General features: G+C 51.1%; 1 protein-coding gene across 4 annotated transcripts in view; it reads right to left on the reverse strand.

Annotated features, from left to right (window-relative positions):
* CHD6 (chromodomain helicase DNA binding protein 6) overlaps positions 1-20,065 on the reverse strand; it is a 146,273-nt gene extending 126,208 nt beyond the window's left edge. For all 4 annotated transcript variants that reach the window (XM_075900739.2, XM_075900741.2, XM_075900740.2 and 1 more), the window contains exon 1: positions 19,943-20,065. The gene's annotated coding sequence lies outside the window, so the exon portion shown is untranslated. The remainder of the gene's footprint in view (positions 1-19,942) is intronic.
* Between the last annotated feature and the right edge of the window lie 6,331 nt (positions 20,066-26,396).

The following is a 26,396-nucleotide window of genomic DNA, read 5'->3' on the forward strand; positions in this document are numbered from 1 at the left end:
GTTAGACTACTTTAAAATAAATTTACTAAAACTTCTGCATGCTTCTTGTGACGCAAACTGTGAAGATGAAGCAGGGTCGCCCAACGTCAGTTCCCAGCCCATCAGGGCAAGCCACCGGCACACTAGGACGTTTTATGTACTTGGAGCGGCCATACGCACAGAAACCCTTGGCTCCCAGAGGCTGCGATTTGCCATTGCCGGTCAAAGGGAGCTGTGAGAAGCAACACAGGCTGAGGGACGTGCTGGCCGCCACTCCTGTTAGCCACAAACGGCGAACCTCAGTCACTGGGAGCAGAGGGGCTCTATGCATGTGGACATTCCAGGTACACAGTGTCTTCGCATGCCAGCAGCTTTCCCTGATGGGCTGGGAACTGAAGTTTGCCAACCCCTGGTCTACAACAACAGTGTAGACTTGTTGATAAGTTCCCCCACTCGCTGATGCATCACACTCAGTTAATATGATTGTATATGGTAAGTCAACAGCTAGCTGTGAAGAGTTACAAAACGATCTCACAAAAGTGGGTGATTTTGCAACAAAATGGCAGAAAATGCAATGTTGGCAAGGGTCACAATGTCACATTGGCAAACATTCCAAACACACACACACACACACGGTTCTAGATTAGTTGATCTTGGTAGACAGTCCTCTGAAAACATCTGCTCAATATGTAACACCTATCAAAAAATCTAATGGAATGTTAGGAACCATGAGGAACTAGAGAAGATGCTACGGTGTGGGCATATCATGAACACCGCATACAGTTCTGGTCACCCCATCTCAAAAATGATAGGAATTAGAATTACAAAGTAGTATGAGAATAGTTAAGAAAACGAGTAGGGCTACAGGACAGCTTCCAGAGGAGGAAAGATTACAAACAGGGATTTCTCAACCAATGAAAGTTCCACAGCCTACCTGTACCACAACTGGTTTTCTGCATACCCACTACATTTAAAGCCTGGGCCAGCATTAGAAGGCAGAAAACAGGCAATTGCCCTGCCCCATATCACAGGAGCCCCACAAAGCTAGGTTGCTCAGGCTTCAGCTTTCTGCAAATCTAACACCAGCCCCACACTGGTTTATTTTGGCAGATTCCCTGAAACCCAACTACAGCCTGCAAGGGAGCTCTGGGCTGAGAGCTGTGAGTAAAAGGACTGGGACTGTTCAGCGTAGAAGAGAGACAGCTAAGGTGGGATATAATAGTGGTCTAGAATACTAAGAATGGTATGGAGGAAAAGTACCAGAAACTGGCCAATGGGAGCTGAGAGATTGTACTGGGGCAGGGACAGCACATGAAATCTTCATCCCCCGGCGTGTAGCATAGAGAGCCACATGGATCAGCCAGCTGCTTTAGTGGCCTGGAGCTGCTGGCAGGCAGAGCGCCTGCCTGAGGGTCCTGCTGGGATGCTGGCCAGGAGCCACCCACTGACGCACCTTCCAGCCTGAGCCTGTCTCTGGCACCCTAATCCCCTGCCACAGGTCACAACTCCCTCCCCTCCTTTTTACTTAACTCCCTCTCTGACGCCACACCCTTTCCTGCACCCCAGACTCCCACCCCGAGATGCCTTCTGCACCCAACCTCTGGCCCAGACCCCACACTCCCTGCAGCCCTTGACCAAAATCTTGGAGTGTGCCCCCATCAGCAATTATTTCCCCCCTCTGGTTTATGCCAACCTCTTGCTCAGAGAGCATGGTGAGCCCCAATGTGGGAGCAGATCTTCCATTGTGGGGATCCTACTAGGGATGTAAAATGTCAACTGGTAGGGGCTGGAGCAGCTCCCCACCTCTCCATCCCAAGTAGGGGACTGCTCCAGCCAGCAGAGCCCACCAGAGCAGCCCCTGTCCACGGCAGGGACAGCCACCTCTCCCACAGCCTGAGGTTACATGCTGGCTCCCCATCTTTATACTGCAGAACCTGCAGTGTATGCAACCACTATAATTTTTAGTGATTATATTTTTAACCATATTTTTGCATCCCTAGTTCCTACACTTTCCTCCGTAGCATCTGGTGCTGGCAATTGGCAGACAGAACACTGGGTGGACTCTGCAGCAGCCTCCCCTACTCCCACCCGCACCCCAATGCCTCCATGCAGGGCAGGAGGCACTATGGAGACAGTGCTGGGAGGAACCGGCTTTTAAGCCAGCTCCCCCCAGCACCAGCTCCTATTTCCCCACCTTGCTACCTCTCATACAGAGGCAGCAGGGGGGAGAGGGGTGAAAGGAGCAAGTAACCAAGAACTCCATTTGTCGACTACTTTCTTACATCCCTAGAGAGCAGGTGCTTGGCTGCTCTCAGCACAGTACTGAAGGGCTGAGTCTGCAGGAGTGCCCCACAGGTACAGCTCAATCCACACATACACAGCAGGGAGAAATCAGCCTCAGACAGGATCCTCCTCAAGCAGTGCACACTCCACAGGCCACTCCCAAGCTGGCTACAACAGGCCCCTAGAACTAGGGAACAGGAAAAGGTCGTCCTCCCCCCCCAAAGCTCCAAACCATGTCTTCTTGTTTAAAATACGCCGCTTGCAGCTCTTCGGCCTGGCCTGCCTGTAGGACATGAATCCCTTCCTCTCCTCCCCAGAAAGGTACGGGGGTGTCATGCCCCCCCGCAACCCTGCCAGTTAGAACAGATGTTACTCCCTACTCTGGCAATAGAAGAGATAGCAGATCTTAAACAAAACCAAACACCATACAGCTCTGGCCACCCCCGCCCTCAGGCCCCAAACGCAGGGCCAGTGGGTGCTAGCTTCCCCAGTCACAGCAAGGCTCGCTGCCATGCCCACTGAAGCGTAGACATACAGTGCAGGTTTTTTTTTGGAAAAACAGCCACTTACGTCCACACTTCAATTGTGCTTTTCTGACAAAGTTGAAAGAACGCAGGGGGTTTTCCGACAGCGGTAAACCTCTTTCTATGAGAAAGAAGCCATTTTCTGAAAGAGCTCTTTTGGAAAAAAGCACGTGTGAACAGGGATAAAGGCTTTTTCCCCCCCTGAAAGAGGCGGCCTCCAGGAAAATGCACAGGTGCCCTGGTGGCCAATCCATCCATAGTAATCACATCTTGAATGCAAGATAGCATCCAATCAACGTGGACGTTTATCTTTTGAAAAAGCAGATTACTTTTTTGATGCGCTTTTGCTGTGTGGATGCTCTCTTCCAGAAAAGCTTCTTCCAAAAGAAGCCTGTAGTCTAGACGTATCCTGTGAGCTAGCACAGGACCTAGGCTATTGGTGGTGCACAGCTAGAACACCAATCCTGAGAGCAACAAACACCGAGTGCTGTGCTCACGCTGAAACTAATGTGACAGGGGAAGCAGCCAGGCTGAGCAGAAGGTGTCACCTAAATCCACCTATTCGGTCACAACCTTAAGGATGGTCTCAGGATAGATGCTTACACAAGGGAGATGTTCATTATCAGTGTCTTTGCTGAGCCCCCTCCATCCCAGCAGCACCCCAGAAATGGCCAGAGCTGTTAGAACTAGGCCCTGGGAGAAAAACAGCACCTCTTATCTCTACACTGACCAGGAACACAGGACTGGCTCTCTTAGGACTCCCCATTATATGGGCTAGATATCCAGACTCTCTGGTGTCCCTCATACAGCACCTCATGGAGTGCCAGGGACCTCACCCCGTCTCAAGAGACAACAGGAGACTGGACCCATACAAACCAAGGATAAGTGTTGTCCGGAAGTGAGGTGGGCATGGGCAGGAACAGCAGTGGACTGCAGCTAAGGACCGGTAATGCCAATGGGGCCCAGTTTGGGACAGGAGAAGCTGCAGGTCAGAGTTTGCAAAGAGGATCAATAGAGCTGTGTGGTGAATCCCACAGAGCAATTCCCAAACAGCTACCCCCTACCCATCGGGAATGATGCTCCCACTGCCGTCAACTGCTCCGTGCCATGGCAGCTGTTCTGCCAGAGATGTCAGTTAGAAAGGCTAACAGCAACCAGGCACCATGGGGATGGGCCCTAAGCAGCAATACAACACCGAAAATAAAGAACTGCCATCTGTACCAGACACACCCGCAAGAGCTGCTGGCACAGACCAGTGTTAGACTCTGGGTAACTGCCTTGCTTGGCTTTTCCAAAACCCTCTGATTCACTGAGCAAGCAGAGGAAAGGCCCCCACAGCCTCGTGGCTCTTTTGTTCCTACTGTCTCATCAGCTCTTGTTCACAGGCAGAGCTGCTCAGCTGGACACAGCTCAGCCAGCAAAGCCACTGGAGCTTGAAGCGAGGCTGCTCTGGTGCAGCCCAGTGGGAGGAACTCACAAGGCCACATTCCTGTGGTCTGGGTGGGGAGGGGGACTCTGCTAAGGACGATGGTATCTGCAGACACTGGGCTGTGGGGCACAGCTAAGATGATAGCCATTTCCCTCCCTCGCCCCTTCCCAACAAACCAAGGCAGCACATCAACATGCTGCTCCAGGCGCACAGCAGGGCCCAACAAAGTCAAGGTGAAGCAATCCCCTCCCCCGGGCATTAGACTACTGCATACTTGCCAGTCCGCAGAATGCTGTATTATGGTGGTGCCCTCCTTCCAGGAGCCTGGCAGAGGCATCTGTTCACAATTAGGAGTTACTCCATTTGCAGACTATCCATTTATGCATCCCTAGCAGCAGCAGAACCCTCCTCTCCCCAGTTTCTTTCTGCAGCAGAATTTGTTTATGTATCTGCAGCTGCTCAGTGCATTCACTGTGGGAATCCTAGCTACAACTCCAGCCTTGTGAAGCAGAGAAACAGCCCCACGACATTCCCAATGCAGTGCCTGAGGAATCCAATCTGGAACAAGACCTTGATTTCCTAGCCCAGGACTCTACAGCCCTCTCCCTCAGATCCAACTTTGTGCCTAAATTAGGGTGGAGTAGGGGGGTGGGATTATTTGGTTGCAATTTTTCCAAGTGAACAATAACCCAGCAGTTCACCAAAAGGAAGGAGCAACATTGTCATGCAGGGATGCAGAAGGTCACCAGCGAGGAATTCTATAGGAAGATATGGCCGAAAGAGAACAGACTGCAGAAGGTTATACAGCGGAAGCTACAGCTATTCGGGCATAACTGCAGAATGAACGACAAGAGAAAAGTCAAGACCTTGGTATTCGGCATAATGGATGGTTTGAATAGGAGACGCAGGCCCACAGAGAATGGATAGATGATATAGTAGACTGGCGCGGAGCTAGTCTGCAGAAACTCAGCCACTCTGCACTGGACAGGGAAAGATGGAAGGAAATAGTGAGGGAGGCATCGGACACCAACGGGCGTTGACCCCATCCTTGTTGATGATGATCAATCTCACTACAAGGTCAAGGAAGAAGAACCGTCTTCAGTGAGAAACGGTCTCTTGGAGCAGTGGGGACACACACACACACACACACACACACACACACACACACACACACACACACACACACACACACACACACACACACACACACACACACACACACACACACACACACACACACACACACACACACACCCCCTCTGTCCCCATCCCCAGTTCCAGAAGCTGTAGGTATGCACTTGAGCTTCAGAGTGAGCCAAGCATTCCTCTTTTCACTGCTGGCTTCTTCATCCCAGGCGCAGCTCTAACAGTGCATTGTCTCTGCTTGCTGGATCAATGTCACCAGCAGGGACCGTAGTAGGAGTAAGTCCACTGGCCCAGCTAATATCACACCAGGGATGGGGGTGGGGAACAGGCAGTTCAGAAGCAGAGGGGATCCCTTTGCTGAGGAGCAAATGTCTCTCTGGGAGTGCAACTTGGGTTGGGCTCCCTCAGAATGCAGCCCAAGCACAAGCAATGGGGAAAGAACATTTAGTGCTTGAGGATTTTTTCCCTCTCCTAAACTATTCTGATCTTAAATATGGAGCTACTCCACAGCATTCCCTGCAGAAGCACTCAGATTTGGTATTCCAGGTAACTGAGAAAAACAGGATCCTAGTCACACCATGCACTGTCCTCTGCTGGCCAATCCATGCAGCAACATGGACAGTATCTCTGGGGCCCTGATCTCAACCAGCATAGGCTGAAAAAGGAGGCAGCAGCATAGAACAATGCAGATGAGAAAGTACTACAACAAGCAGGCAAGAAACACACAACTCTTTCCCCTTAATTTGGTGACTGCAAACCCTAAAGAACGCAGGATACTGGACAACTTTAGAAAAGGCTGCTAAACCATCAGAGCCTTTCCTTCATAGTTCAAGCCCTACGCCTTCTCCCCTACCAGCAAACAAATACCTTTACTCCAAGCAGAGTTTTAACCTAAAAAGGGAAGACCCCAGGACACCCATTAGGAACTGTACTATTGTTTTTACATGGAAGGTACCCAGATACTATGATAAACTGCCATAAGAACCTGTTAAGTCAGGTGTTTCTTATCCCAACCTAGGCTAACTGAGCTACCATTATCTGAACTAGGGATGTTAAATTTCAATGAATCAGCCAGTCAAGTCGATGGAATTTCCATAGACTACTCAATTAGTCGATAAGGGGGAGCGCTTGCTATCCTGTTGCACCTCTCCCTTTGAAATGTACAAGAACCTCCCACTCTAATACAGGCAGCAAGGTGGGGGGGCGGGGAGCGCGACTAGTCAAATTCCTACTCGACTATCCAATAAGCATTTGCTTACCAGATAGTCCACCAGTCACTTCCATCCCTAATCTGAGCCTCACAACCCAAGTCCCCTGTAAGCTGCATGGCCCTCCTGCACAGAGCCCCTGATCTCCAGCCCCACCCCGCAGCCTTTACCTTCAACTGAAGGCTTCTCCATCCTGCAACCCAACCTCTCGGCCCTACCCCCACCACACATTGTCCATCATCTCTATATTGGTGGACATAACAAAAGTCACTCACACATGGACATAAAAATGCGGAAAATTGCTCACAACTCTTCAACCATGTCCACCCAACAGAAATGCTCACCTGGCCATTTGCAGCATCTCTGAATACAATGCCTTTGCTCGGATTCTGCTTTACTGCCTTTATACATCAGTTCTTTTAGAACAGGACAATAGCATAAATCTTCCTGAGAAACTTCCTGGCCTGACAGTGAACACTGCAACAAGCCAGGAGCCTGAGCAGGATACGTTGGTGCTAGGGAAAGGAAAACCACCAAACAAGGAAGAGAATTAGACTTATGTCTTCACATAAGACCCACAGCATGAGTAGCAAGCCTACTGGATAATCCAACAGCTGGAGAAGAGACACAAGACAGCACACCTCACGGTGGGAATGGATGGGAAAGCAGATCTGTAGGTTTGCTGTAAATTAAGCTCTACTATTTGGATAAGAATCTACTGAAATAAAAGCAAACACTGCCCTGAAAATTGCCATGCCCACCGTTCACTTCTTGTGCCCTGCACAGCTGCACTTCCCAGGCTGAAGGGACCTCACAGCACTTCTCAGGGCAGGGATGGACACCAACGCCAGAGGTTTCTGACACCTATTCACAACATGCCCAGGTACTGGAAGAATCATTGCTCTTCTCCTATGTTACAGGGAGCCCTTTGCCATAGTAACACTGGACCAACCCAAACACTGCCCACCCAACACTACACACACCAGCTGCGTCCTAGTTTAGTGCCAGCTGCATTCTCCCTCCTCACCCATCCTCAGCATCTCCTACTCAGCTGCTCTCGCGGTGGGGAGCAGCCAAGTACGACAGGTTTCCTTTCAACTGAACTCAACTCTGCTGTCTAAGTCAGCTGGCCAAGAATCAGGTTCCAGATAGTGGCTTTTGGGCCCCAGGAAGTTTAACCCTGTTTAGATTTTAACCCTCAGCACCAGCAAGGGAAAACTGAAAAGGGTGCTCTATGCAGTCTGGCAAAAATAAAGGGAGTTTGCAGATGAAAGACAGCCAACCCCACCCCCAGCCCTGCAGCCAACCCCATTCCCAGCCAACCCTATCCCTGGCCCTGCAGCTGAGGCACCACAGCTAAGAGCAGGCCTGGATGTCACAACAGCAAGAACACCAGCAGGCATGGTCCAGCAGCAAGTGATGGGAGATAACTCTGAACCTGAAGGCTTGGCCCAGAGGTCCATGGGTCAGCATCTCAGCCCTTGTATGCGAGAACAGCCTAGCATAAGGGTAGGCAATTGTTATTGGTGGAGTGCCACTCCAGAATTTGGTAAGTGGTCAAGGGTCACACTCTTCCATGATATTAATGGAGGAGGGATGAGTCTGAAATGGAGGTTGGGTGTGGTAGGGAAGTGGGGTGCAGGAGAGGGTGTGGGATCTGGGCAGAGTTTTGACAAAAGAGGGACTCGTGACTTGAGGCTGGGGATTGGGATGCAGGGTCCAGGAGAAGTATGTGTATGGGTGTAGGAAAGGATTCTGACCTGGAGCAGGGGTGTAGGGTGTTAAAGGGATTTGACCTAGGGCAGAAGTGCAGGGGTTTGGCTTGTGACCTAGGGCAGGGGAGGGTTGTGACTTGGGGCAGAGGATTGGGGAGCAGGTTAGAATCATAGAATACTAGCACTGGAAGGGACCTCGAGAGGTCATCGAGTCCAGTCCCCTGCCCTCATGGCAGGACCAAATACCATCTATGCCCAACCTAAACCTACCTTGCTGCAATTTAAGCCCATTGCTTCTTGTCCTGTCCTCAGAGGTTAAGGAAAATATTTTTTCCCTCCTCCTTGTAGAAACCTCTTAGATACTTGAAAGCTGTATATTCTCTTTTCCAGACTAAACAAACCCGGTTCTGTCAATTTTCCTCACAGGTCACGTTTTCTAAACCTTTAATCATTTTTGTTACTCTTCTCCAGACATTCTCCAATTTGCCCACATCTTTCCTGAAATGTGGCACCAAGCACTGGACCATAGTACTCCAGCAGAGGCCTAATCAGTGCAGAGTAGATTAGAAGAATTACTTCTGTCTTAGTTACATCAGTCCCGTTAATTCATCCCAGAATGTTTTCTGCTTTTTTTGTAACAGCATCGCACTGTAGACTCATATTTAGTTTGCTGTCTACGGTGACCCCTAGATCCCTTTCTGCAGTACTCCTTCCTAGACAGTCACTTCCCATTTTGTATGTGTGTAACTCATGAGCACTTTGCATTTGTCCCAGGTCTGGACGGAGGCATGGGCAAGCCGGGCAGTGCCCAGGGCGTCAACCAATGAGGGGCGCCTGATGGCAGCTGTAAGGGGCACGCGGCGTCCCTTACAGCTGCAGGTTCCCCCAGCACTGTGGCGGGAGGGGGCAAAAGAGGCAAAGGCATTGCAGGGGACCAGCACAAGCCGAGTATCAGCTGATTCCTGGCCTGCACCCAGTTCCAGATGCTGCACCTCTGCTTTTTAAATGTAGCAAGAGCATGGTGGTTCTTAAAAAAGCAGGAGGGGGACCAGGAGCAAGCCAGAACAGCTGATTCCTGGCTTGCTCCCGGTCCCTCTCGCTGCTCCTCTGCTTTTCAAATGGCACAAGTGGGACTGCAGGAAGAATTCTAAGAGCACTCCCCCCATTCCATTCTCCTCCTGGACCTCTCTGGGCTCTATGCTGCATGCTCTTAGGACAGGGCACTGTGCTTTGCCCACACAGTATGTTGGCTTCAGAATGCATATTGTGCATTTTGTATGGTTATTTAAAGCCACACTGAAGAAGCAGAGAAGGGAGGGCCCTTTACGCAAGGCTGGGTCAATGCCACCCCCCCCAAATGAGGAGACAGGGAGCTCACTTCCCCCAAAGGGAAGAGTCTCCTGCCCTTAGGGAAGCATTTTATCAGCCTCTGGTAGATTGGACGTGCTCTTCTGCTGCCCCCTACTGGGGGGAGGGACTCACACCACACAACCTGATGACATTCATTACCAGGCATACTGTCCATGTGACAGCAGAAGAGCAGGCAACCAGAGCCCTGCAAATCTGCATATATCTGCTTTATATCCGCATCTGCAAATGTGGATGCAGATATGTGTGGCTCATTTTTGCAGACAGATGCATACACAAATGTTGTACCTAGGAACCTGCAAATCTGTAGCTATCTGCTTCATATCCACAGGAACCCGCAGCTCATTTTTGCAGATAACACATTTTGTGTCTGCACAGGGCTCTACAGGCAACCACTGCAGAGATCCAGGATATGAAAAAGTCAATCTTACATAGATGTACCACAGTCTGTGCCAAGTCTGAGGGAATCCCTGGCTCTCCAGTGCTTTTTAGCATCCTACATGCTAAATAAAAGAAAGAGAAAGAGAAGCTAGCATGGAAAAATTAATGCAAAATGGCAGCAGATGCTCCTGCTGCTCTACACCCAGAGCCTCATGCTGGGGCACCCAGTACATCCCTGACGCTCTGTAGAAATATGAACAGTCAAGAACATTAAATAAAATCTATTGTATCCTGGGTTTAACAAGTGTCTGGAGCAATGGCTCCTTTCCAGTTGCAGCCACTGTAGCCCCTAGAAGTGGTGTTTCCACCTTTCAGGCAAGAACATTATCCTACCATATAATCCTCAACTCCAACTGGCTGTGTCCCTAGCAGGCCTACACATCTTGCCAACCAAGCCCACATTTCCAAGAATTCTGATCTGATTTTGAAGTTACTTTTGGGGCAGACAGTATTCATTGTTCTCATCCCAATGGCAGTGGAACATCCTGGAACCATTGGGAGAGAGTCCATCTCCACAGTTTAGCTATCAGACGGCAAGGAAACGCTCTGAGGCTTTCCTCATTTTTTCAGGTAGTCCAGCATGTTTTAAGAGTCACTTGCTACCAAAGAGAGGATACTACTAGCAGGGTGCTATCTGGAAAACAGGAATCCTTCATTTTGGAACCCTCCTACTTCCTCTCATTTTCTCAGAAGAGCAGCTGAGAAGCAACCCCTTCTTGCTCTAGACATGCCCCAACATGCAAAGTCAAATCGACTTTACTAATTAAAATAAAGTTTTACTGCTTTTAACTCCTGTCACACCTGCTGAGCCAACTGCACTGCTCCAGGAGAGGCAGCTGGATTCCTTGGCAACCAAATCACTATGTTACAATTGGTGAGGCCTATACAAACCAGGGATGTAAAACTTCGATTATTTGGCTACTCATATATTTGATGCAATTTGCATCGATTATTTGATTAGTCGATAAAGGCGCCTCCACCTTTGAAGGGTAGCAACAACATTTCAAAGTGGCAGCGTCGCATGGAGCCCAGGGTTATCTGGGGAGTCCCAGCTGACCCCAGGCTCCATGAAGAACTGCGGCTTTGAAACGCCTCAGGGAGCCCAGTGTCAGGCTCCGTGCGGGGGACTCCCAGCTGGCCCTGGGCTGCATGTGGCATTTCAAAGCGGCAGCGCCATGTGAAGCCCAGGGTCTGGCCCCAGGCTCCACGTGGTGCTGTTGCTTGAAGCGCCCCCTCCTCTTTCCAACAGAGGCGGGGCGGGGGAGAGAATGACTAGTCATTCACACCCATAGTACAAACCCAGGGAAGGCTAATGGGAATGCACAGGTGTCTCAAAGGCAGACTGCAGTTACTGTAGAAAGAGCAAGTCCAGGTGGACACACAGATCCCAGGGAAGTATGCAGAACAGGGCTTGTGTACATGAGTTTAATCATAAGACTGACAGCTCACAGAGGTGAATAGACAAGGATGGACTGGTAGCTCTAGTTTCTAACAATCTCTATCTAGATGCTCTGTGGTCCCCCTCACCATGGCATTTCGCCTCCCCAAAGCCGGGTGTGGGGTAGAGGAGTTATCCAAATTCTACAAATAGGGAATGGCACCCAGCAAGGTGCAGTGACTTGTCCACAAGCAGTCTATGACAGAGTCAGAGATTGAATGTAGATCTCTTTGCCCAAAGTCTTAACCACAAGACCTCAGCACAGTCCCATCTCAGAGAGGGGTCAAACTTAGTAGGATTGCACTGAGATGGCTTGCATGGCTCCTGTCAGGACTCACCCACTCAAGGTGGTCATCGATTACCCCAACTCGCATCTCACTGGGATCCATCCTCTCTCTCATATGGCTCTCATCTACTTGAAGTTACTGGGAACATCGGGACAACACGGACAATTGGTTAGCCAAGCTCAGATGACCAATCCCTTTTTATCTCCAAATTGAAGGAGATACAAACAGCACTATTTCTAAGAGCAGTAACTGGAGCCAGGAAAATCCAGGAGGCTAGTGAGGAGAGTGAAGTACTGAGAAGAGCTTAGCACCTCTGTAGCATCTCTCTCAGCTCAGCCCCCCATGTCTGCCTGCATTTCATGAAGTAACCAGATGCACAGCCACAAAACTCCCTTTTTCAGAGAGCTGCCTATCCTGTCCATTTGGGCATAGCACTCAGAGCTTGCAGGCTTCATTACTGTAACCATTTATACCTGGGTATGAAGCCAGCCACCATCTTTGAAAAAGCTACATTTAGTTGGATACACAGCCATCTACACAGCACCACAGGCAGCAGACAGCCGCTTTATATGCTGGCTTCCTGTGGAATACCAGAGCAAATTCAAGAGCTCAGTCCTCTTCTCCCAAACACTCCACAGGACAGACCCCAGTACCTCCAGGCCTGTCCAACCCAGCTACATTCCAGTGAAGCGATAGAACCACTGCCTTCAAGAACAAGGCTTGTATGTGTGTAGGAAATGATACAGTCTCGATGACTGGCCCACAAATCTGTAACTGCCTATCGAAAGACCAGGGTGACCACAAACCTCAGTGCCTTCACAGCTAACTGCGAGCCCTGATCTGGTCACCCTGCCCACGATAACACTGAATAAAAAACGAACAGCCAGGTTCACAACAGTGCATTCTGGGGAGTGCTCAGAAACACACAAAGGGCACCACACAGGAACCAAGAGACTGGTTAAGGATTGTGGGCTTTCCAAACCTTACAAAGAGAAACCAAAGAAGAGCGGCACATTGTACACACAGAGAGCATTTTTTCCTTCCTGGTTTAAGCGAGCACTGAGTATTAGATTCAGACAGTGACCTAGGAATCTCACAGCAAACTAACTCTATTCCTCTCTTTTCTTGGGTGTTTAACAAATGCATCCAGTGCACTTAATGTCCTTTGTTTTTATCAAAACATAGTGATTAAAGTGAAAACCTGTGTCAATTCAGCATTGTTTCAGAGGTGTATATGCACAAAAGCCATGAAACTCAAGCCTATGGTTCCCCCTAGGAATACAAGCGCTAAACGTTCATAAGTAGCAAAGCACTGATGTGTATTTCTATAAGCAGGGTTAACGGAATGTGTTATATATCTGCAAAGAGAAGAATTAAGAGTTTAAGAACCATCGCTTGGAATTTCCTGGTTTCCGGGCAGGTAAATCTTCACCCAGAACTTAGCACTGTCCTCATTTTGGGATGTAAAGTACATTGTATAGATTTCTGTGCATTGAGTGGCTGTTCTTAAGAAATTGACTCTGGTTTGAGAGAGAAACACTGGTTGAGCAAAACTGTAATAAGGGGAACACATCTGAAATCAGACACATTGTTGTGATGACACCAAAATTATTTTTTAAAGTGAGCTCATTGTGTATACACACACGTGGGCAAACAAAAATGGAAGAGAGGCCAAAGAACCTCTTATGTAAATAAGAGTGACAAACACCAATTTTTCAGTTTCCTTCAAGTCTTGTGAGAACAGATGTTTAACTCAAAGGACAATTTGTTCCTTAAATTCTTATGACAAACGTTAAGTTTTTAATAAATATGAACAGGACAAAATTCTTGAAAATGGTCACTGGTTTTGGGTGCCCAATTTGAGATCCCTTGATTCCAATACTCAGGGAGGTTCCCATCAACTTCATCTGGAGCTGGAAGCATGCACCATTTCAGAAAGTCTGATTCAAGGGGTCTTAAGTTGGGCACCCAAAATAAGGCACCCAAAATGTCAAGAGACCCTGTCAAGTTTGTGAGCCTTTTTTGCTTTAACAAAACCACCACCAAACACCTGCTCCCTACTTATGTCATAATGTTCCCTCCCTAAGCTGGAGCAGTGTCCCAGTACACCTGGCCCCATGTCTCCTCATAGCATTTCCCAGGGCAGCTGCCTCCCCCCACTCACTCACCTTTTTCACTGACATACAGAAGGCCAGACCAAATGATAGAATGATTCTGGACTTAGACTCTATGAATCCCCCTCTCGTCTTTCTCCCTCCTTTGCTGAGGAGCCTAGCACCCTCTGGAATAAGCAGGAAGCCTGCACTGTGCGGGTAGTGCTCCCAGAATGGAAGATTCCATCGTATGCACATTTTGGACACTCAGAGCAACTCTTCGGCTCAATCCTAAGAGACACCGGCTGGCTTTTAACTTAAGCAAACTGCTCCAAAGCGCTCGGGGGGCGGGTCACAAAAACTTGCTATATCCTCACTCATACTGCATATTCCTCACTTCCATTTAGAAAAAGAAGTTTCTGTGGCAAAGATACAGCTACCACACAGTGATTTGAAGCTGGTGTTCTGGAATCCCACCTTGCTGAGAGCTGCCTCAAGAGAGTTCCAGCCTCTGGCTCCATCTGAGCCCATCCCTCCCAGTAAACCACTGGCTAGGGAAGGTTAAATCTTACCAAAGAAACAAAAAACTGTTCATGTGACAATAAGACAGTCAAACCTAAGGAGAAAGATGCAGAAATTAGGGCTTTTATAGCAGCTGTAATATACTAAATATCAACCAATACACACGGAAGTGCACGAAGAACAAGAGAGAAGGATGGCATATACAACACACACATAGCAGATAATGCCACCAGGAGATGCTTAAAGTTGGCATGTTTTGACTTTTATTTACTGTCACCGTGCAACCTAACGTTGTATGTACTCATTAGGGATGTTAAATTGTGGGTAACCAGCTAATCGAGTACATGATGGAATTTCCGTCGACTATTCAATTAGTCGATAAGGGGGGAAAAACTGCAGAGCCACAGCAGGGTTAGCTCCCAGCCCGGGAGCTATGCCTCTGCTTCCCTTGCCCCTCCTGCCCCGATGGTGCTGGGGGGCACCATCTCCTGCTCCCCCCAATAAAGGCAGCAAGTGGGAGGAGCAATTAGTCGAGTCACTATTCAACTACCCAATAAGCACATGCCTATGGAATAGTCAACTAGTTACTCACACCCCTAGTACTCATAGCAGCATCTCGGCACAGCTTTTAGAAACAACTTCCAATAGCTGGTTCAAGGTCTTCTTCGCACACATGCACTCCGACCGCTCCCCCCACCAGCCCCCATATTTAAAACAGCTAGGCAGTTTTGCTCCTCCCGTAGTTCCTGGTTTCACAGAGGGGTTACACCCACTGCAGACCAGAGTATTCTAGAAGCAATAATAGAACACCCCAAGCAGTGAAGGAACAGCCTCTGGCCGAGGCACAAGACCAACTGCATCACTTTCTCCATGGAAAGGGGCCTCACAGTGGTGAGCATCCCTAGTTGTTATGAACTAATTAGGACATTCAAATGCCCACCACCTCTTGAAGCTCACTCCCGGCAGGTGAAGTATTCCTCCTACCAAGGGTACAGTACCTTCATTCTCACCAACTTCCTGCAGGTTTACGAGCACCCTGGGAATAGTCCCTGGGAAATGTTCTCCTACCTGCCTCCAAGCTCTGCCTTGGGCATTAAAACCCAAGGGCAGACCTGAAAGCAGTTCCTCCAGGCACAACCACAACATCAATATTAAATAAATAATAACAGCCGCATACTGTCCGATTGCTAGGCTGCATGCTAGATAATCCCATATAAGGGCAGATTGAGAGGGTAGGATGCATTGTCCCATCACACAGAAAAATAAATATATTCTACCAGCCTGAGGCATCAGAAGAACCGAGGGGGGGTGGGGGACGGACGGACAAGGGGAAGGTATTTTGGAGTTCTCTCTTCATATCATGATCTACATAAACTAGTTTTTTGTAACAATGAGTCTTCAGAGAAATACAAAAGGATGTCAGCAAGACTGCCCCCAACTCTCCCTCGGTTAGCCATCTAGAGATTCCACTGCAATCTCTGTAGGGCATATACCATCTGTCCCCAGGCACCTGCAGAGACTTGGCCCACTGAAACCCCAATGCCAAACAGAACCTTGGGGCCACCACCACCATACTAACAGACTGCAGTAGTATACAGTGTGTCATGCCATTGCTTTGGGGTCAAAGACAGCGCCAGGTTACAATGATTTGTCAAGGTGCCCTGAAGAATGTTTTCTGAGGTGTCTTAAATTGAAATAGGCAAAATATACCCCATATGTAGGGTTGTTACTGAGCTCCCATAGCTTACTCCGTATGTGGAATTTCTTCACTTTCTGCGCTTCACCCAGAATGGACATGGGCACTTCTGCTTCCTGCCACCAGTTCTACTTCTGCTTCCACATGATAGCACACAGCTGAAGTAGTTGCCTTTCAAACACTGCAGTGAAAGGTTACATCTACCTCCCTAAAGTCAAGAGCAGCTTTCACTATTTTTTAAAGTAATAATTACAAATTTCTTCTTCTCATGTAAGGTTCTGTTGACCTCTGGGAAAGAAGCTCAGTTTAGGGCTCACAGGATTCAGAATTCCTTTAAGACAACTTTATAGACCATCTTAGAAACCTGCCTGCTTCCCCTGTACTCAACACACCAAATCCACCTTCCTTTATTAATGGGTCACCAGGAATAGGAGCCTGAGCAATCCTTCCTCTCTCCTTTTCCAGTGCAATCCCTTCCTGCAAATTGATCTGTGCAAGATACCAGCTCTTATCACCAAGAACTCAGACAGGAGAGAATGCCATAGGTTCACACAAAAGCACAAAGGCCCCTGAGCCAAGAGACTTGCTGCTCTTCAAGGCCAAATGTTTAGCTGCTAATGTCTTTAAAAGGAGTTCATTTGCTCATGCAACTCCTTTAGAAATAAGACACACCATTAAATAAAATGTTACATTGTCTATTTGTAAAACTTTGTGCCCCTGGAGAAGATATTATGGGGAAAATATTAAGAATCCCTCAAGGGGTATTAAATTATAAAACCACAATTCCAGGGGAAAAGATTTAAACATGCGTTTATCAGAGATGCAACAGTGCAACATCAGAAACAGAGAAGTTTCTTGACACTGTCAGTTCACTGAGCCACTAGAAACCAGACAGTTGCAAGAGATAGGTTATTATTGAAGATAGCAACAGTGACATCAAAGGGCCCAAGAAACTACTGAGGACCACGGCTAATAAACACTGGTAGCACAAAAAGGGCCTATTTCTGATACAAAAGAGAGAATGAAAAGAAGGGATAATATAACTAGTTAAATAAGGCACAGTTCTCTCCACCTAGCAAACTGCTATATAACACACTGAAATAGACAGTGACAAACCTTAATGACACTCTCAATAAAGGACATACCTCATTCACACACCGCAGGGGGAAAAATGGTGCAAAAAGTCTGTTAATTCAGAAGTCAAGATAGTTAATAATGAACGCAGATGCAGTGACCTCTGAAAAGGAACTGCTGCTTTCTGGGCCATCATTGGCTGTGATTAGATACTTTAGATCAGGATTTCCAGAATTGGGTCCAATGGCTCCGAGAGATGGAGTGACAGTTTTTGATAAAAATTGAGAAGACTATTTTTATAAATAACCTATTATATTGAGAATTATTGTGGCAATATTCAATAATTAAGGTTGACAACAACATGAAATGGGGGCAGAGGATATATAAAACTATGCTTTGTTCAGCAAAACACAGACTACAGCTGACAAATAAAGGCATAATGCAGCAGCATATAGCAAGTCGGACACATTAGATGCTTCGAACACCTGATTCAACCAAGTGGCCGAGCGCTTCACAAGTCAAAGATTTAAAATAATATTTCCCCCTTTCTTTGGGCCGAAGCTTGCTGCAATACAGTGGTCTATACGCAGCATTTTCATTCAGTGTTTCACAGTAGATTGCCACCTACCCTGATTACCAAACATATTCTCAATGGATAAGTGGATAAAAAAGAAACTTTGGCTTCTAACAAAAATTGGGCTTTGGATGGAACAAACAAGCAAAATGTCAGGACAGGAAAAGGAGAACAATCATAGCTCAGTTTCCAATTTTTTTCAGTCAAGGCTATCAAAGATGAAACCACTCTTATCCACCAGATTAGCAGCAGGCAACAAGAAACACTTGCATGAAGAGTCTCAGCTTGACAAAGCCCTGGCTCGGTTGATTTAGTTGGGATTGGTCCTGCCTTGGGCAGGGGGCTGGACTTGATGACCTCCTGAGGTTTCTTCAAGCTCTATGATGAGTGTTATTTATCTTCTGGGTTACTTGCATTGGAAATAAAGATGCTCCCAACACACCATGCATGGCGTGCAACAAAATATTTTCAAATAGTTCTCCGATACATGCTAAACTATGAAGGCATTTTAAAACAAGTCATTCTGAACACAAAGACAAAAGCATACTTTTTTTTCCAAGTGAAAGCTTGCTGCAATTTCAAATAGTAAAGTCTCAGTGATATTAAAAAAAAATGTTAAATTGGAAAATGAAAACACAACAGAAGCATCCCACAAAGTGAGCCACCATAATGCACTCACTGGAGAAGCACATACAATTGCAGCAAAAAAAAAATCAAGTCTTGTACAAAAGATTTTGTAATGCTCATGCTTGATGAGGAATCTAGCAAAAATGTGGAAGAAGTGCCACTGTCAAACAATGCTGTTGTCATCAGGAGGATCTTGTATGTGATGCACATCGAGAAAGAGCTAGTAAGGGCTCCACCAAATTTTCAAGACCCCGTAGGACTCCATGTCCAAAAAAGTTTGGGAAACTCTGTTTTAGAGGATGTTAAGAAAAAGATAACCATTTCAAGATATCTGCAAATCCCAATGAAGGAAGAACCACGGTCAGTCAATTTAAAGTATCTTTTATTTTGAAACATTTAAAATGTCGCTACATAAAGTATCCACAGAGGTTTTGCTGGGATTTAATCCTAATATTATTGCCTACTATATCATCATACTTTATGCCTTTCTCACACTTCAAAGTCATCATTCATTAACCTTTACCACAGCTCTGCAACGTGCGCACACACCCTTAGAGAAGGGGAAACTAAGGCACAGATTGTTCAAGTGACACATCCAATGCCCCAGAGGGAGTTGCTGATCTTTCCCTAAAGTGATTTTAGAAGGTTACCTACCCATTTAGTCAGATTTACTTAAGCTTTCCTTTCTCAGAACTAAAGAAAAGAAGATGTTAAGATTCAGTTCTGGAAGAACAATTTCTCTACCAAGTCAGCGACAAGGACACCTAGGTACGACAGCTTCAGAGAAAATGTAAGGCGAGGGGGAACGGAAGTTCCTACAAGCGAACCAGCCAATTGTGCGCAAGATTGAACTCTGCAGCGTTTACGCTATTGGGGGGCCCTTTTGGAGAACAACGTGACCGAAATGCCACTGGAATGAGGTAAACAAGGAACCAGAGAGCGCCAAGGGGCAGCCGCGCTCGCCTCTCCCAGGCTCGGACTGCGGGATCGCACGGGCCCTGCTCTGGGGGGCTCCGGTCTCACAGCCTGAACCCCACCACGGGGCCACGCAGCACGAGCCGGCCTGACACCGTGACAGCTCGGCGGGCAGCGCCCCAGGGAAGCGAGGCGGGCAGCGCCGCCAGGCCCCCCCGACCCCACGCCAGCAGCGAGGCGGGCGGCTGAGAGGGAGGGGGCAGCGCCCCGCGAGGAGACGGGCCCGAGGCTCCCGGCCCCGCCGAGGCCCGAACCGTGCGGCCCGGCGGCGGGCGGGGGCCCAGGCGGGGGCCGGGCCGGGCCGCACGCGGCGCCTTGGCAACAGGCCGCGCGCAGTGACCTTGCCCCGGGGGGGGGGGCGCTAACCCCTCGCCCCCCCGGCAGGGAGCCGTCCCGCGGGGGCGGGGCGCCGGACGCGGCCCAGCGCCTGGGGCGGCCGGTCCCGCCTCCCTCCGAGCGGCGCTGCCGGGGGCGGCCCCACAGGGGCGGGCCGGGCCGCCGCCCGCGGGCCCCCCCGCGCGCCCCGGCCGCCCCGCGCCGCGGAAGTTGGGCGCAGAACTTACCCAAAATGGCTCCTGCGGCAGCCCCGCCAGGCGGCGATTATTTGGTGAAGTTTCGCCAGCCGCCCCGCGCGCGCAGCCTAGCCTGGCCCGGCCCGCCCCCGCGCCGCCGCCACTGGCCGCGGCCCGGCCCGCCCGCCTGCCATTGGCCGGCCGGCCCGTCAGCCACGCGCGGCCCCTCGCAAGCTTGGCTGCGGCGCGCTCATTGCTCGCTCCATTGTGCTCCTATTTGCATGGATGTGAGCGCGGCCGGGATTGGCTGGGCCGGAGCCGCGCAGCCCCCTCCCCCGCCCCGCGCGCCCCTGCCCCGGGCGGCTTCCCGCGGCGCCTGCAGCTCCCTGGGCGGGGGGGCCCGCTCGCTGCAGGGGGGTCCCCGGCGGGTCCCGGATGTGCAGTCCCAGCCCCGCGCGCTCTGCGCTGCACGGGGGCAGAGCCCCCGGGACCCCGGCCCGGTGGATGCGGCAGGGCTCTTTGCAACAGACCAAACGTGGCTGAAATGCGCCTCCCAGGCTCCCGCCTTTCCCCTTCCTTAATGCTCCTGTGGTTGCGGTGCAACTCCAGCCTGCAAACCGAGCGGGGCCGGGCCCTTCCCAGCCGGTGCCTGCTGCCAGGGCCGGAGAGGGCGCACCGAGGCCCTTCTCACGAGCTGCAGCAGGTTTTCGCTGAGCTGCTCTGGGAACCATCGCTGAGTAGGCTCCCCAGACTCTTCAGGCGCCTGGAGTCCTGTCTCCTGCCCAGAGCAGGGCAGCCCCAGCTCAATCCGCCCAGCCAGGGCTTTGTCAAGCCTCTGGGGATGGAGATTCCACCGCGCCCTCGGGAGCCCATCCCAGGGCTTCCTCGCCTCCTGGTGAAATCGTTTTTCCTACTGTCCAAACTCCAACCTCCCTCCCAGCGAAGTGCCCAGAACTCATCCATCCCGTCTCTTTTTAGCTAGGGAGAGAGCATCCTGATTTTCAGACGTCAGTCAATGAAAGCTCAGTCCCACTGAAAGCCCAGAGAGATGTTTAACACCTGCTTGGCTTTCCTTTGAGGCAGAGAAGTTCCCATGCCTTTACATCTCAGAGGTGACTATCTGTACCACCAGCTACTCTTCATACAAGTGTGTCACAAGTGGCCCTAGTGTCTAACTCACACCGACTCCCTCTGTGTACTGCAGACCCCGATATTCTGCCCTGGGTAAATCAGACTGTACAACTTGCTGCTTGTTTTCAGCATGATCAGACTAGTGTTCTAGTTCATCTGCTCAGCCTTGATGTACCCCAGCTATCCCCATGCTCTGGGGTTTACAAACAGTTGGGAATCCAAACAGGCAGTTGCTTCACTTATTACTGAAGTGCAGATGAACTGTTTAAGTGCACAATAGACATCTTGTAAATATAGTTTAAAAAAATCACAACACAGGTTCTTAACAGTGGCTCAGATATTCAAAACGAGGCTGGGAAAAGCACTGCAAAATAGAGTTTAAGGAATGAGCGAGGGACGCTAGGGAACTTCTGAAGAGGCAGCTGAGCTTCGAAATAGCTCCACTGGAGGCACCAGGCTTTGAGGTACTCTGTCCTTAGAACAGCATAGTGAGAAGTAGTAGATCTGCCTGAGATGACGTGCATGAATAATGGCCATCTTTCTTCAGGGTATACCTGAGGCACTCTTGCTTTAGAGCGGGGGTGGGGAACCTCATGGCCAGGGCTCCTGGCTTGTCTGGATCTGGCCCCCGAGGCTCATACCCCCTCCCCAACGTTGGGGAGCCCATGCTGACACTTTAGCCCCCCGCAACCCAACCGGGGCCTAGAGCACACAAAATCTACTAGCCTCTCCCGCTCCCTCCCGAGGCTCAGGTGTGTGAGGAGAACGTGGGGAATGTCTTTCTCCTTTTTAATTGGGGGCCACATCAGGGAGGCTGGTTTTGGGGTTTTTGCTTCTCACTTGTGTGCAGCCCCCAATGGATTTTTCTGTGGGGCAGCGGCCCCACCCACAAAAGGTTCCCCAGCCCTGCTCTACAGCACCATTCTGATGCCCTTGCTCGTGCTAAGTAGCACAAATGTAATCTGCATGAATTCCCACCGGCTCCGTTGCCGTGTGGTGAACAGGAACATTGACTAGAACTCTCTAGGTCACTGCTAGCGTCTTCCCCTGTCTAGCCTGGGAGCCGCGCTTTAGATGTGACAACGTGAAGAGCTGGAAAACCTGCCTCCCAGCATGCACTGTAGGGAGCTGCATCGCTTCAGTTCATCCGAGAGAAGGATTAGAAGTGAACTGATTCGTCTTTTTCTGGTCTCAGAGAGCTTATCCAACAAAGCCATAGGAACTAGTCACTGCACATGCTTAACGCCATTAGAACAGATTGCCAAGGGATGGGGTGGGGTCCCTCCAGCAGGACTGGATGCCTTTCTAAGAGACGTTCTCTAGTTCAAACAGAGGTTATGAGCTCGTGCAGGGCTCACTAGGTGCTGTTCTCTGGCCTGTGTACTGTAGGCCGTACTCAATGGTCATGGTTCTCCTTGCTGACCTTACAAGCTAGAAATCTGTTCCAGTATTATTAAACATGAGCCTACACCATTGAAAGCAGGGCCCCCGTCTCCTCCCACAGACTATGAGTAATGTCCTTGTGTGTCAATAAGAGCTTCTTGTAACCAGAATGAGGGGAATAGGGCCCCAGCATGGACTCACTCCATCCCTCTCACCTTCCCTGCCCGTCGCCCAATCACTTTCAATGTGACGTACACGTTCTCAAAGCCCCGTGCACAGGCTGCACTGCCTGCAGCTCCCAGGAGCTTTACGTATTCGAGCATCCTGCGCCTCGTGGCTGTGCGCTCCCCCTCCCCCTCTCTCCACACTAGGCATCCTGCCACTCTTGATAGTCCCTTCGCTGCCACGGCGCCAGGTCCTGCAAGCAGACGGACGCTTCGTTGCTACGGCGCCGGGTCCTGCAAGCAGACGGACGCTTCGCTGCCATGGCGCCGGGTCCTGCAAGCAGACGGACGCTTCGCTGCCATGGCGCCGGGTCCTGCAAGCAGACGGACGCTTCGCTGCCACGGTGCCGGATCCTGCAAGCAGACGGACGCTTCGCTGCTATGGCGCCAGGTCCTGCACCCTTCCTGCAAGCAGATATATGCTTTCCCGCTTCAGACCTCACTCTGAAAACCTCAAGAGCGCTTGAATCCAAAAAACAACCATAAGCCCCTGTTGCCACCTTCTTCCCAGCCACTTCTTGCTCTTGCCCTCTACATGGAGCCCAGACTGGGGAAACTAGATTAAGCTCTAGCGGGCCTAGGTCCTGCAAGGAGCTGAGAGCCCTGCAGCCCAGCCCACGGACCCGCAGCCCCAGACTGACACGCAGCATGTGGAAGCCTCAAGGTGGGTCAGACAATGTTGTGACGCCCAGATGTGAAACTCACCCAGATGCAACTCACAGTAGAACCATCAAACGCGGCCACTCGCAGCACTCGTGGCTCCTGAGGCCATTCTGCACCAAAAAACAACAATTCTCTGCCAAAAAATGTAAAATCCTGCATGCAACCCTTAGCGGGCTGCAGAATTCGGCGTCTTTGTTCCAGTGACGCGGGCTGGGAAATGCATTTCCAGATACCCGCCAGCGACTGTTTCTGTAACAACACAGACACAGTCACGAAGACCCAAGAACGAGCAAGTTAAAGACACCCCGATAACAACCCTGTTCCTGTTCCCTCGGTCCCTGCCCACAAAGCCCAGCTGCAGGCCTAGACTCCCACACCCCAGCCCCTCACCCAGAGCCCAGCACAGACACCCCCTTCCCCCCAGAGACTAGCCACGGGGCTCCCCCAGTCCAGACACCCACTCGTTTTGCCTGCCAGAGTCCATCCATGGGGCCCCCAGATCAGACACCCACACCCCCTCTCCGGCTACGTCTACACTGAAGAGTTTGTGCGCAAACACGCGTGGCATGTCCACACTACAAGCGCATTTTTGTGCAAGAAAAAGTCCAGTAGCGTGTCAGAAGACAGGGCGTCTTGCGCACGAGTCAGTCCTCTTTCTAGAGCTCTTGCACAAAAAGGCGCGTGTGCGGCCAGTGGGTTTCTTGCACAAGAACCCCTTCTGGGAAAAGCACAGGTTCTCTGCTGGCCATGCTGTGAACGGCCCTCAGAGCTTTCTTGTGCAAGAGCGTCCGTGCAGTGTGGACGCTCGCTTGCACAACAGCACACAGCCGTGTGGCCGCGCTCGTGCGGCAGATCTCTTCTGCACAAAGTTCTTGCGCAAGAAGCCTGCAGTGCAGACATGGCCTCCCAGAGCCCAGCCAAGACAGGTACCCAGGCTCAGCGCATCCGAGGGAGAAACAGCCCGAGCTTGCACGCCGTCCCCTTCCTGCAGAGCATGCCAGGCGCCCGTCAGCTCCATCGTCCTCCCTTCTGCCCATGTCCCCCTGCTTGTGAGCTGGGCTCTGCCAGGTCCAGTGGCCCCTAGTGGCAGCCGGACGCTCTGCAGCACCAGTCCCACAGCGGAATGGAAACACTGCGACTGCCACAGGGATTCTGCCTTGCACAGCGGTGCAGCATCCCCAGGAGCCAAGGCTGAGTGCGCCAGCCTGGCAATGGCCAGACATAGTGAGGGGAACGACACAGACCCCACTGGGCACACTCCTGCCCTTGGCGGGGCCCTTCTCCCTCTCCGCCTGGTCCCTGCGCCTCTCTCGGTATCTCAGCGCGGTGCCGCACCTCGCCCCTTCGAGCGCTGAGTGCGCCGTGCCCCTGCCAGCACCCGGGGACGCAGCAGGGTCTCTGATCGGGGGAGGGGGAGAGTGCTCTGTGGTGCGGGTGTTTCAAACTAGACTGGCCAAAGCGCTGGGGCATCACCCTGCCGTGGCCCCTGAGGGGAGGCACTAGAAGCTGGCCTGCATTACTCGTGCACGCTGGGAATCAGGCTGCAAACCCTCCGGGTGGGCCTAACTGAGGCTGCACCAGCATCCCGCGTTCTGAGCTACGAGCTGGAATTTGGGACCTTAATAATGTAGCTTTGATGTGTGAGTGTAATTTCGCATTTGTAAAACAAAGCGAATTAAAACACAGACAATCCTTCATGAGACATCAGACCGGCGCCCCCGGGCTATCAGAGAGGTTCGAACTGTTAACTGCACCACGCAGACCTCTGCCACTTGAACTAACGGAGTAACTGACAGCAGTAGTAGACTGTCACCTGCCTGAGGACAGGCAAGAGAATGGGAGGAGTCCATTGCATTAAATGCAAAGGTTGTGTATTAATGTAGGTTGGGTGACAAGGGCTAAACCGGACCAGTGGGGCAGAGGAGAACGTCTTTGGGACAGGGCACGTGAAGTAGCTTTCGGGTGAAATCAGTGCAAAATCCGTCCTCTCTCCCTGGGCTGTTCTGCTGCTCTGCCCGGAGCCGGAGACCCGTCTGCTCCTGGACGCTGGAGATCGAAGGCGCAGACTGGCCAAAGGAAAGCCTGGCTTATGCCTAGGCAGCTGGTTCTGCAGTGACGCTGTTGTGCGCCTGCAGCCACAGGCACACAAGCTGGTGGGGTGTCAGGGATTGACCCTGCGACTGGGGGGGCAGGGTGATCTGCGATCAGTTTCTTAGCAAGTGGGTGGGTTCTTTATTGCTTTCACCGTCAGCACGGTTGTGTCTGCCCAGGAAGAGCTTAGTGCTAACTTGTACCTTTGGCAGCCACACTGGCCGCAGCTCTGGAGAGACGGCCCAGTGCAAACACTGAGCTAGGCAGGCTGCCGGACACGCTGCTGGGAATGCCATCAGATAGGCAGGGCACTGCAGCCTGGCACAACCCCAGCCAGTAGCCTGGAGCGGGGGCCCAGGCTGCACCGCAGAGGAGCACAGGTGCACCTGCCCTGAGCTGCACTACCGCCACATTGGCCCCCCATCTCCATCCCAGAGCTCAGGCCTGCCTCCCTGCCACCCAGCAGCCCACAGGCCCCGTGGCCGTCTGTGCATGGGGTCCAGCGTTTGTTTTTTCTGCACTGAGGACAGGCAGCTTCCTCCTCCCTGCCGCTCTGGCCCAGCAGGGGGCACTGTGAGCACACTAGCAAGGCAGGCTCCTGGCTCGCCAGCGCCCAATGCCCCCTCCCTGCTGGCAGCAGCAACGGGCAGCAGCGCAGGAAGGCGAAGGGCCATGTTGGCTCAAGAACACATGGGGATAGCCTGGTCCTGGACCACCAGGCTGGAGCCCAGCAGACTGTCTAGCATCCCTGAGCCGCAGTTCTGGAACCGCCCTCTCGGAGCAAGTCCCTGCTGGATGAGCGGGGCGGGATTCGAACTCGCTTGCTTGTGGTGATGTGGGGCAGGACTCAGCCGTCTGGGGCCCCTTGCAGTTTATGATGTCTGTGCCTAAAGCTCATGCATCATGGATTTAGCCGGTTATCTGCAGGGGTCAGACCCCCCCCCCAGTTATCTGCAGGGGTCAGAGCCCCCCCCAGTTATCTGCAGGGGTCAGGACCCCTCCCCCCCCAGTTA

This window comes from Pelodiscus sinensis, chromosome 17 (genome assembly GCF_052426305.1).
Source record: "Pelodiscus sinensis isolate ZL-2025 chromosome 17, ASM5242630v1, whole genome shotgun sequence".
In the NCBI taxonomy this organism is placed as follows: Eukaryota; Metazoa; Chordata; order Testudines; family Trionychidae; genus Pelodiscus; species Pelodiscus sinensis.